The sequence below is a fragment of the Haematobia irritans genome, chromosome 2, assembly GCF_050003625.1.
Source record: "Haematobia irritans isolate KBUSLIRL chromosome 2, ASM5000362v1, whole genome shotgun sequence".
NCBI classification, from domain to species: Eukaryota; Metazoa; Arthropoda; class Insecta; order Diptera; family Muscidae; genus Haematobia; species Haematobia irritans.
This window is the reverse complement of record NC_134398.1, coordinates 26,177,054-26,190,115: the sequence shown is the minus strand read 5'-3', so window position 1 is coordinate 26,190,115 and position 13,062 is coordinate 26,177,054. Positions and strand designations below refer to the sequence as shown.

At 30.6% G+C, this 13,062-nt stretch overlaps 1 protein-coding gene across 5 annotated transcripts in view; it reads left to right on the top strand.

Moving 5' to 3' along the window:
* Nucleotides 1–270: 270 nt before the first annotated feature.
* The window catches only part of LOC142223746 (uncharacterized), a 202,244-nt gene continuing 189,452 nt past the window's right edge, over nucleotides 271–13,062 (top strand). For all 5 annotated transcript variants that reach the window (XM_075293583.1, XM_075293586.1, XM_075293587.1 and 2 more), the window contains exon 1: nucleotides 271–1,409. The gene's annotated coding sequence lies outside the window, so the exon portion shown is untranslated. The remainder of the gene's footprint in view (nucleotides 1,410–13,062) is intronic.

Here is a 13,062-nt window from a genome sequence, read left to right as displayed (position 1 = left end):
AGTCTTTATTACAAGAAAATCAGCACGTTATTTTGGAAATAATTTGTAAAATTTTTACAAAAATTCCCTTCAGAATATAATTTATAAATTGGTTTAGCCCACACTCTTTTCTTAAAAATAACATTTAAGAGAGTTATAGTTAAATATTCTCTTAACTCTGGAAACGAATACTCTAACAACGAAGCATGGCTAACACAGCTGACATCATCGATGAAAACTTATTTAATGGCCAAGACAGTAATCCAACGTTTTTAGTACAGCGTTGGCGGGCTTAAGCGACGGTTTCACAGACAGAGAACGATAAAAGTCAGATGAGTTTTGAAACTCGTAAAAAACTCAGCTGCTACAATCGAGGCATTGCCAAAAAACGAAGATAACAAATAGGAATAAAAAGCAAAAATAAAAACCATAACACAACAGAGTCTATAAAATTGATTCCAAAAAAAGCAAAGGAAAAACCAACCAAACTACAACAAAAGTGAACTACTATAATACTAAGTGAATGTTTAACACTAAATAATAAAATCTCTATATTAAAAAAAAAATAAGGTAAAAAGTCATAAAAGATATTTTAGCCGTTTTAAGAAAATAATAAAAAAATAAATATTTGAACTGAAAGTCATTAGCAACGAATTAAAACGTGAGACCTTAGACGAGAAGAAAGAGCATCGTTCAAGACGGGGTGTATAACACTTTTACGTTCACAGAACCAGTCTAAACGGAAAGACGGCAAGTAAGACAAAACAAAAAAACGCTGCAAATGATGTCAGTTGTCTAGAGGAGCTAAAACAGCCAACAACGATTATTTGAAAAACACAAGAGAACTTGGAATAAAATCCTAAAACAAAATAAAAGTAAAGAAATCACAAGAAAAAGTAAAAAAAAACGCTGTAAAAGTGAAACAGGAAAGTTCCATATGGTATAACCGAAAAAAGTGTTAAATTTCATTGTCCTCAGACAAAAGTTAAAACCACAACAACAACAAAAAAAGAAGCAAGCAGCAAGTTGGAGTTCAGCTTAAATTACAAAGAATAAAAAAACAAATAAATAAATATCGCCGTCCATACAAAAAATTTATATCAACAAATTATTTTGTGGCGTGTTAATTTCAAGTGAAAATTCGTTCAATAGCAACACCAACAATGACAATAAAATTTTCAAAAAAAAAAAAGAAATAATAAATAAAATTTAAATAAATACATATTGTTCATTGGAAATTGCAAAATAAAAACGAAACCTAGCAAAAAATTACTCATTGTGATTCCCATTGTGTGTATAAAAAAAAAAAAAGAGTTTCCGGCAAATATCAATAAAGCTACAATACACTTAAGCTTGTAGAATATATCACAAGGCATATGTGGATTTTTTTTCGTAGGCTCTCGTTAGTAGACTCCATGAATTGATTTAAGGTAACTTATAACTTTTTTATTTAGATATAGGATTGGAGCATATATAACGTATTTCCATTACTCTTTGTATCACTTGCCAGTTAAAGTATTATCACATGTTCTTTGTTTTTCTCGATTAGCATTTATTATTGCTAGTTTTTTTTTAATTTTTATTTTTGTTAGATATTTATATATGTAAAGATATTTTTGTAGTATTTTTTGTAACCATTTTCTATTGGCCTATAGGTTTGGTTATTTTTACAATAAATAGAAATAAAAATAAATAAATTAAATAAAAATTTGCGTCCTTCTGTTAAAGTGATACGTTTTTGAAGTAAGGCAAATTTCTTTTAAAGTAAAGAAAACTATTTTGGATTTAAAGACATCGTCCTTAAATTAAGTGAAAAATTTAATCTTTGGATAAAAAGGCTAATATTTGTTTTGAGGATTTTGCAAATGGTTTGGTTTTTGTTTTTTTTTTTTTTTGTTAATAAAAAAAATATTTTTTTCGTTGAAGTATGTGTCATAGTTATGATTTTTAAACTTTCTTTAATACGAATGCGAATTTTGCTTAGCATAGCTCTAATATTGTGTTAGGTTAGGTTAAAGTGGCAGACCGATTAAATTTCAGGCTCACTTAGACTATTCAGTCCATTGTGATACCACATTTAACTAAAAGTACCTATTACATATGGGCACTTCTACACTCAAAAAAAAAGTGAACTCTCTATTTCACTAAAGCCAATTTAACTTTATTTTAGTTCATGGAATTATTATGTTTAGAGAAAGTTTTCTTTACTTTAATAATTTTTTGTGTACGTTAGTTAAATTAACTAAACCCGAGGAAAAAAATATACTCCAATGAAGCATAAAGATGAACTAAATTCGTGTCTTCCACAAAATAGTTCAGAATTTCTTTATATTTGTAAATTTTACCAAAAATGCGTCCATCATGAACTTCGTATGTCACTAAAGACATTCTTGCAATTTTGAACTCCAAGTTTGTCCTTCAAACTACAAAATTTTCTTTAACAAGTGAAAAAACTTAGTTATGTCTAATAAATTTTCTTGAATTTGTCGAAAAATATGTACTTATTTTTATGACATCGGCGTGATGCGGACGTTTGTAATACTGTTTAGTTAAAATTTTCAATAAATATTCAAAATTTTCTAAAATTAACCGAAAGTTTTCTTCCTGGTGGGTTCACTGTTTTTTCAGTGTAGTCTTAACCACTGAACCTTCTTTATTATTTACTTTTGTTGAACCAACCAGATTGCTCCAAAAACTTTAACAAACTGCTTAAGTTAACGCTTTCCAGGTCCGCCAGTAATCTAAAGCTATATGCTCCTAAAATTCGCTTACGCCTTACACAAAACAGCAGGACACTCACACAAGAGGTGTTTAATTGATTCCTTTTCCTCCACATCATGACAGCTAGCTCTGATATTAAGTTTTGCCTTATCAAAAATTCGATAAATTTTTACTTAAAACTGAGTATCTTTACTTGAATGAACAATTAAAAAAAAAAATTTACTTGGATCCAAAGATTTTGACTTTCCTTTAAGAATTTTGGTATTAATTCTGAGCCAAACATGCGGCTTCTTTAAAATAAAGAAACTTTTTAGCGACCTATCTGGCTTTAAATCTAGGATCAATAAAATTAAAATTATGATGCAGATTTAATTTATAAAAATTTCCAATCTCTTTTCGCTATTCACGTACAAACAAATGCTAGTTTAAAAATCCATATTATAAAGAATACTTCAAAGTAAACAAGTATATACGGCCGTAATTTCGGCCAGGCCGAATCTTATGTACCCTCCACCATGGATTGGGTAGAAACTTCTACGAAAGACTGTCATCCACAATCGAATTACTTGGGTTGTGGTATCTTAAAACTTCTTAGCATAGTTTTCTAAATTGTGAATTAGTCCATACGTGGTAGAGAGCAAGAATTGAAATATGGGAGTCGCTTATATGGGGGCTATACAATTATGAACTTGATATGGACCAATTTTTGTGTGATTGGGGATCGATTTATCTGAGTTAGGCATGGTTGTTAACGGCCATATACTAGCACAATGTACCAAATTTAAACTGACTCGGATGAAATTTGCTCCTCCAAGAGGCTCCAAAACCAAATCTCGGGATCGGTTTATATAGGGGCTATATTTGTTTATGGACTGATATGGACCACTTTTGGCATGGCTGTTAAATATCATATACTACCACCACGTACCAAATTTCAACCAGATCGGATGAATTTTGCTTCTCCAAACGGCACCGGAGGTCAAATCTGGGGATCGGTTTATATGGGGGCTATATATAATTATGGACTGATATGAACCAATTCCTGCATGGTTGCTGGATACCATATACTAACATCACATACCAAATTTCAATCGAATCGGATGAATTTTGCTCTTCCAAGGGGCTCCTGAGGTCAAATCTGGTGATCGGTTTATATGGGGGCTATATATAATTATGGATCGATTTCACGGGTGTTAGAGACCATATACTTACACCATGTACCAAATTTCAGCCGGATCGGATGAAATTTGCTTCTCTTAGAGACTCCGCAAGCCAAATCGGGGAATCGGTTTATATGGGGGCTATATATATTTATGGGCCGATATGGACCAATTTTTGCATGGTTGTTAGAGATTATATGCTGACACCATGTACCAAATTTCAGCTGGATCGGATGAAATTTGCTTCTCTTAGAGTCCCCGCAAGCCAAATTTGGGGGTCCGTTTATATGGGGGCTATACGTAAAAGTGGACCGATATGGCCCATTTGCAATACCATCCGACCTACATCAATAACAACTACTTGTTCCAAGTTTCAAGTCGATAGCTTGTTTCGTTCGGAAGTTAGCGCGATTTTAACAGACGGACGGGCGGACGGACATGCTCAGATCGACTCAGAATTTCACCACGACCCAGAATATATATACTTTATGGGGTCTTAGAGCAATATTTCGATGTGTTACAAGCGGAATGACAAAGTTAATATACCCCCATCCTATGGTGGAGGGTATAAAAAGGGTTTCTTAATTCCAAAAATCCTTTAAACCAAAGATGCTGAATCCTTTAAGTCTTTGCCTATATTTGAAGTGTTTTTATCTTAAATCTAAAGATTCAACATTTCAGTTGATTTCTTTAAATCAAAAATGTGTTTGTTTATTTTATTTATGCGACTTTAACGAAGGGACGCAAATTTCTAAAATTTGTGTCCCAAATTCAATGAAAAAAATGTTTGAAGAAAAGATTTTAAAATTTATTTTAATTAAAATTTCATTATTTTAAAGAAATTTGTCCTTAATATTTTGTAGATTGCACATTCTAAAACTTAGGTTGCGTAATCCTTAATATCACGTAAATATTTTTTTCAGTGAAGATTTTATTTGGTCAAATTCTTTACAATTAATGAAATCGTCCTTAAGTTTCTTGGCTTTTTGTATTTTAACTACAACGCAAAAAAGCATTAAAAAAGAGATGTTTTCAGCACGTTTTAACTAGAACTTTGAGAGCGTATGAAGAAAGAAACTCAAAATAAGTATAAATTAAAAATTTTCTTTTTAGAATTGTTGATTGTTCGGAAACATATGTTAATATCACGTACCAAGTTTCAATCGGATTGGATGAAGTGGCTGTTCCAGGAGGCTCCACACTGAAAAAATATTAACATATAAAATATTATGCAACCTAAATTTTAGAAAACCCAATTTACACAATAATTTTTTAAATAATGCAATTTTAATTAAAATAAAGTTTATAAACATTGCTTCAAATTTTTTTCATTAAATGTAGTATACAAATTTTAAAAATTTGTGTCTCTCCGTTAAAGTCTTGTGTCTTTGAAGTAAGGCAAATTTTCCTTAAAGTGAAGAACAATATTTTTATTTAAAGAAATCGTTTTTAAATTTACTGATATACTGCATTTTTAGATTTAAGACAATTACGTTTCAAATAAAGGCTAAGACTTATTTTGAGGATATTTGCATCTTTGGTTTAAAGTGTTTTTGGGATTAAGAAATCATTTTTTTCTTTGGAGTATCCGTTATAATTTTGAATTTTTAAATTGACATTTGTTAGTACGTAAATACACTGAAAAAAATATTGTCGTGAGGTCAAAGATTTCATGTCTTTAAAATACGAATACAAATTTTGCTTAGCATAGAAGACGCATTTCTCTAAAATAAAGTTATTTTCCTTGTCCAAAAATCGATAAACTTTTCAATGAAGTCATATTGTCCTTATAATTAAGTGATTTGACTTAAAATTGGGTATCTTAACATGAAAGAAAAAATTTAAAGGCTAAGGTCAATTTGACTTTAATAATTCAGAAAAATTCTTTAAATTTAATGAAATTGTCTTTAAATTTGTTGTCTTTTTGCATCTTGACTACAAAGCAAAAAATCGTCCAAATATAGGACATGTTTTTCAAAACTTTATTTTAAAGAAGTTTTTTGCTTCAAACACAGCATAATTTCTACTGGAAGTCGAGTCCTAATTTGGAAAATAAAGTTGCCGTTAACTCGTTTTTAAAGGACTTTGATAGCATATGAAGAAAAAAAGCTGAGAAAGCGAAAAATTAAAATTTGCTTCCTAGAAGCAAGTACACAAAACCTAATTTTAAAAGAGAATTGTGTCTTAAAATTATCCTTACTTGTATTCTCCGCTTCTTTGGCTCGGAATCAATACCAAATTTTTTAAAGTAAAGACAAAATCTTTGGAACCGAGTATGCTTTTATTCAATGTAGAATGTAAATTCAATAAATAAAATCAGTATCCTAATTTTAATTTTATTGATCCCAGATAAGTCCCTAAGAATGTCTTTATTTTGAAGAAGCCACATCCTTCAGGGAAGGTCAAAATCTTGGGATCTAAGCAAACGTTTATTTGAGTTCAGAAATCAAACAGGGATCGATTTATATGTATATCTATGAGTTCAGAGATAAATATTTTAATGTATTACAAATGGAATGACAAGTTTAGTTTTCTCCTATTCCGCACTGGAAAAAGATATTTACGTGATACTACAGATTATGCCACCTACATTTTTGGATGCGCAACTTACAAAATATTAAAGACAAATTTCTTTAAAATAATGACATTTTAATTAAAACAAAGTTTATAATCTTTACTTCAAAAATTTTTTTCATTCAATTTAGAAAACAAATTTTGTAAATATGCGTCCCTCCGTCGCATGTCTTTGAACAAAGGCATTACAAAAAACATATTTGATTTAAAGAAATCGTCCTTAAATTAACTGAAATATTGAGTCTTTAGATTTAAGATAAAAACGCTTCAAATATAGGCTAAGACTTATTTTGAGGATTTAGCATCTTTGGTTTAAAGTTTGTTTTTTTTGGAATTAAGAAAACATTTTTACTCTGAGGTATCCGATTAAAACACGATATTTTTAGTTTTTGATATTGTGGCAAGTGATGTAACCCCTATATGCAACGATCTTCCAAGTGGAAGATCTTATTTATATTCTCAACTACGATATCTTTCTTCTTCATATACAAAAGTCTGAAATTTACCACTTCTCTGACCAGATGTTTGATTGGGCTCCAATTAATTTATACAAATATTCCAATTAATTTATAATAATATTCTGGTTTTTATTATTCTAGTTTATTATAATGAGGTGACACGCCTTGCAGCATTCAGAGTCAATAATGTCATTATGAATATTGATTAGTAATAAATTCTGCCTGATAATAGAATTTTTGCTACCACCTACGATTCTAATTAAAAAGGCAAAATAAATCACATATACAAATTATAAATGATTAAATCATAATTAATAAAATGTTTCGTATTTTATGATTAGAAATGTATAAAACGGTTTCGTTTTTATACCATAATCAAAAATAGTTCATTATTTATAATATGTATATAGATATTTCCCAAGCAAATATTTTCGTAAGATAACTCTAATTATCTCTAATCGAAATATAAGCAAAATACAAAAATTATTTGTGCTTAAATTACGAATTAAATTGCTTCATAAAATATGAGGCACATTTAAAATAAAATAATCTAGAAATAAAAATAAAGAATATGGAATGCAAAGAAACCGTTAATTTCAAAACAAGACTCTTGAAATGAAAACAAGCTATATGTCAATTAAAGAAACCATAAATTTCAAAAAAGTACCCAGCCAAAAAAAAAAAAGTCGTCTCAAACAATACTAACACATATGTGATGGAAAATTCCACGTCAGAAGAGAAGTGGATACACAGAAAAAAAATAATTGTTTGTCTTGAATTAATCGAAACTAATTGATCCAATTAATTTAATGTCTTCAATCTCAGGGAGGATAGTATCAATCACCAAAGTCAATTAGAAAATTAATTGTTTCTATTAAAAAAATAATTGATAGAATAATTAATTGTTGTGATTGATTTTTGTCGCAATTAAAACATTTTTTGAACCAATTAAATTTTTAGTTGAATATTTTTTAAAATTCAATTTAAATCACTTGGAATTTTTTTCTGATGTTTTTTTGTGTTTGTACTATTATTATTTTATTTGTACTGGGTAAAATTCAAAAAATTAAAATTAATTGGTCAAACTCGACTTTCTTTAATCTTCAAATTTAAAAAAAAAACTAATTTCTACGTTTTTGATAGACGTCGAGTTTGAGTCGAAAGTATAATATGATGTAGATCTTTCACACAGATGTAGATCTCTTTAACTTGCCAATAAAAATGTCGATAATGTCCGCAATAGTGCACACCGTGGTCTAAGGAAAATTCGAAATTGTGAACTGCACTCACCAACATCTGCCGAATTGGCGATGTACACCGCATGGTCAAATTGGCCAAATTGAGCCACAAACTACCCCATCCACCGTTCTGGAGAAAAAAAATTGTAACAAAACAAAAACGTTACGATTCCTAGGTATTTTGAAAAATAAATTGTTTTTTTTTTTTGTATTTTGTGGTAGGCTAATAACTTATTGTCTTTGTAGTATGTTCAGCCTAAAATTCAGTCAGTTTTTAATAAAAAATATCCTACTATGTTATGTTTGTGTTTTTTTGTATTTTCAAAGCATTCGATAACCTTGATGTATTTTGCAAAATTTCTATATAGTAGCACAAACAAAAAAATGGTACAATTGCAATGAATAATGTTCTAGTTGATTATTTATATAGACACCTCTGTTATCCCACTCATTTTATCGTTTATATGTGTCTGTCTGTGTGTGTGTAGTAGTTGGTTTAGTTAAATTGAAATATAAAGCAAACATTTTTAGCAGACATTGAACTAAATTTCAATGCACAACCACATTGTGGCACCCAATGAATGGCATTTGTGACCACTTACATGTGTTTAGAATGTTGTAACTCATGCCAGACGAATATAAATCGCTACTCCCTATTTGTGGAGCTATATGTTTTTTTTTGTTCTACTCACATTTATTTCCAATTGCCCACCCAGAATAGAATACGAGTTTTTGTGTCTGGATGTATTGTATTAGGGAGGGCTAGTTTTGTATGTTTGACATTGCATTTCGATATATTTATGTTTGCCACTGAACAATATTTGCAAACAAATAATGATATTGTCATATGAGAATATTTTGTTATTGTACTTAAAAAAATTTCGAAATAAAGGGTGATTTGTTAAGAGCTTGATAACTTTTAAAAAAAAAAAAACGCATAAAATTTGCAAAATCTCATCGGTTCTTTATTTGAAACGTTAGATTGGTCCATGACATTTACTTTTTGAAGATAATTTCATTTAAATGTTGACCGCGGCTGCGTCTTAGGTGGTCCATTCGGAAAGTCCAATTTTGGGCAACTTTTTCGAGCATTTCGGCCGGAATAGCCCGAATTTCTTCGGAAATGTTGTCTTCCAAAGCTGGAATAGTTGCTGGCTTATTTCTGTAGACTTTAGACTTGACGTAGCCCCACAAAAAATAGTCTAAAGGCGTCAAATCGCATGATCTTGGTGGCCAACTTACCGGTCCATTTCTTGAGATGAATTGTTCTCCGAAGTTTTCCCTCAAAATGGCCATAGAATCGCGAGCTGTGTGGCATGTAGCGCCATCTTGTTGAAACCACATGTCAACCAAGTTCAGTTCTTCCATTTTTGGCAACAAAAAGTTTGTTAGCATCGAACGATAGCGATCGCCATTCACCGTAACGTTGCGTCCAACAGCATCTTTGAAAAAATACGGTCCAATGATTCCACCAGCGTACAAACCACACCAAACAGTGCATTTTTCGGGATGCATGGGCAGTTCTTGAACGGCTTCTGGTTGCTCTTCACTCCAAATGCGGCAATTTTGCTTATTTACGTAGCCATTCAACCAGAAATGAGCCTCATCGCTGAACAAAATTTGTCGATAAAAAAGCGGATTTTCTGCCAACTTTTCTAGGGCCCATTCACTGAAAATTCGACGTTGTGGCAGATCGTTCGGCTATTCATGATGAAATGTCAAAGCATACTGAGCATCTTTCTCTTTGACACCATGTCTGAAATCCCACGTGATCTGTCAAATACTAATGCATGAAAATCCTAACCTCAAAAGAATCACCCTTTATTTCGTATTATTTTATTTTGCTTAATTTCGTTTCATATTACTTCATGTTTTATTTATGTCATTTAATTTATAATTTTATAAACTTCATTTTAAATTCTAATACCTGTACTGTAATTTAGAGAAATTAGGGTATTGTTGTCGAAGAATAAATAAAATAAATAAGTAAAAATGAATAAAAAAAATGGATAGAAAATGATTTATTACCTTAGCTCAAAGTCCTCCAATTACAAATTAAATTAGATTAATTAACTTAAACGTAATTTAATTTAGACTCCCAGCAAAAATAAAACGTCGCCAAAAACGTAGTGAAAATTGTCTTTTTGAATCAAGAACTGGTGCAAAATTGGCGCAGAAGCAATGAATTTAATATGGGCTTGTCATAGGACGGATGATAACCATTTCAACAGCCGTTGCACTGAATTTGCATCACTTCTTAAGGTGAGATTCGAATTCAGTATTTTGGATCTGAATTAAAAAATTTTATGATATTTTGCCAAATAAAAAATTTTCATAATTTTTTATGATTTTTAGTGCATTCTAACGTTTGTCTGAAAATTTTAATCTCATATTTTATCACAAATTCTCAATTTTTCTGGAACGGATGTCGCATTTTTATCGACAAAATTTAAATAAGTTGTACCATTTTATTAACTATTACTCTGTTTTTAATCCATTTGAAACAAAAAAGTTAAAATTATCCATTAAAAAGCGAGTTATAACAAGTATATACGGTCGTAAGTTCGGCCAGGCCGAATCTTATGTACCCCCCACCACGGATTGCGTAGAATCTTCTACTCAAGATTATCATCCACAATCGCATTACTTGGATTGTGGCAATACTTACCGATGGCAAGATATCTTAAAACTTCTTAACATAATCTTCGAAAAAAAGCAGATTAAATTCGTATATTCGTATAGGTTTAAATGGGGACTATATTATGGACCGATATGGATACATGTTTGCGTAGTTTTAGAGACTATATACTTACATCACGTACTCCGGTGGCTTCGGAGGTCAAATCTGGGGATTGGTTTATATGGGAACCGCACCCAGAAAAAAGTGACCCCTTCTTTAAGTTAAAATGAACTCATTGTGAAGAAAGTTGAACTTCGTATAGCGCCAAAGACATTTTTATTTGTTTGAACGATGTGATTTTCGTAGAAATTAGGAATAATGCATTCCATATATTAGTTAACATTTTCCTATATTTATATACCACTATACTACAGAATGAAAAAATTTAACTAATTTGAATTCATATATGGAATGATTTTATTGAAATTTTTTCATTCATTTCGACAAATCTTACACATTTGTGGTAAAACTTTTACTTCATAATTAGAACTGCTTACCTTCGTTTTTAAATACAATTTTATTTATTTCTATAAGCAATTTTATCTTCAATAAAAGACATGTTTTATTAATATATTGAATATATTTATTAAGAATCAACAGCATCGAATCTCTTTGAAATATTAGTTTATTATTCCACTATTTCCAATTTCCGTGTGATATTATCAACTGTAAAACGCACTTTTTCTTCTTCTTGTACTTTTCACTTTTAATAAGTTGCTGCCTAACGATTTTGTCCTCCTTTTACAATTTCAATACCTACAAATATAAAAAAAAAAAATCATAAAACATTTTTGTTGCAAAAGGTTAGCGTCACTGAATATTACCTGATAATTGAAGATTCCAAAATGAAGACAAATGAAAGGGTTGTTATTCTGCTGGTGTTTTCTTTCTTTATACACTATCACGAATATTGATAGATTTATTTAAAAAACGAAATTTTTTCTCACTAATTTAAAATAACAAATATTTTATATATTTTATTTGTTATTTATTATATTATTTTACCATATTATTTTTTAACAATCTCTCCGTATACCAAAACAACGCGATTCCAACTAAAAAAACAACCGACGCGCAAATATATCGATTACACCCACGCGCAAACACATCGATTACGATGACAGGTATCGATTACAGGTAAACAATAGAAATTTAGGAAAATTTCCTATATTCTAACAAGTGTGTTTCCTTAAGTTTTGAAAGGATTGCATACTTCTTAGTACGAATGAACTAAAATATTTTTCTATGCCAAGTGTTGTTCGTATGTATGAAAAACTTTCTATTATAAAGGAAGTCGCAATTATCATTTTATAAGAAATTTTACTAATTTTGAGGAAACTTGGTTTTAGTTCGGTTTTTGTTTATTTTTACGAATGCTTTGTTATCGGTGAATAAAATTTTCTTTTTCAGAAGTAAATTCTTATACCCAGCGAAGAAAATAGGATGAGTAAAATTCCATGCCTTATTCTAGTTAATGAACTATTCCTAACTGCTTACAGTTTAGGATTTTTTTACTGAAACGAGTAAATTTTATTATTTTTCACAAAAATTTACCTTAATGGAAATAAAATGGATAAACTATATTGATGAAAATTTTTTCCTTTAGTTTCGAAGGCACTTTTTTCTGGGTGCGATATGGATAAATTATTGCGTTGTTTTTAGAGACCATATTCTAACACCACGTACCAAATTTCAACCGGCTCGGATGAATTTTGCTCCTCTAAGAGGCTCCGGAGGTCAAATCTGGGGATCGGTTTATATGGGTGCTATATATAATTATGGACCGATATGGACCAATTTTTGCATGGTTGTTAGAGACCATATACTAACACCACGTACCAAATTTCAACCGGATCGGATGAATTTTGCTCCTCGAAGACCCCGGAGGTCAAATCTGGGGCTATACGTAAAAGTGGCCCATTTGCAATACCATCTGACCTACATCAATAACAACTACTTGTGCCAAGTTTCAAGTCGATAGCTTGTTTCGTTCGGAAGTTAGCGTGATTTCTACAGACGGACGGATGGACATGCTTAGATCGACTCAGAATTTCACCACGACCCAGAATATATACTTTATGGGGTCTTAGAACAATATTTCGATGTGTCACAAACGGAATGACAAAGTTAATATCCCATGGTGGTGTTGATACCCACCAAGGTCAACTTGACTTTAATAATTCAGAAAAATTCTTTAAATTTAATGAAATTGTCTTTAAATTTGTTGTCTTTTTTGCATCTTGACTACAAAG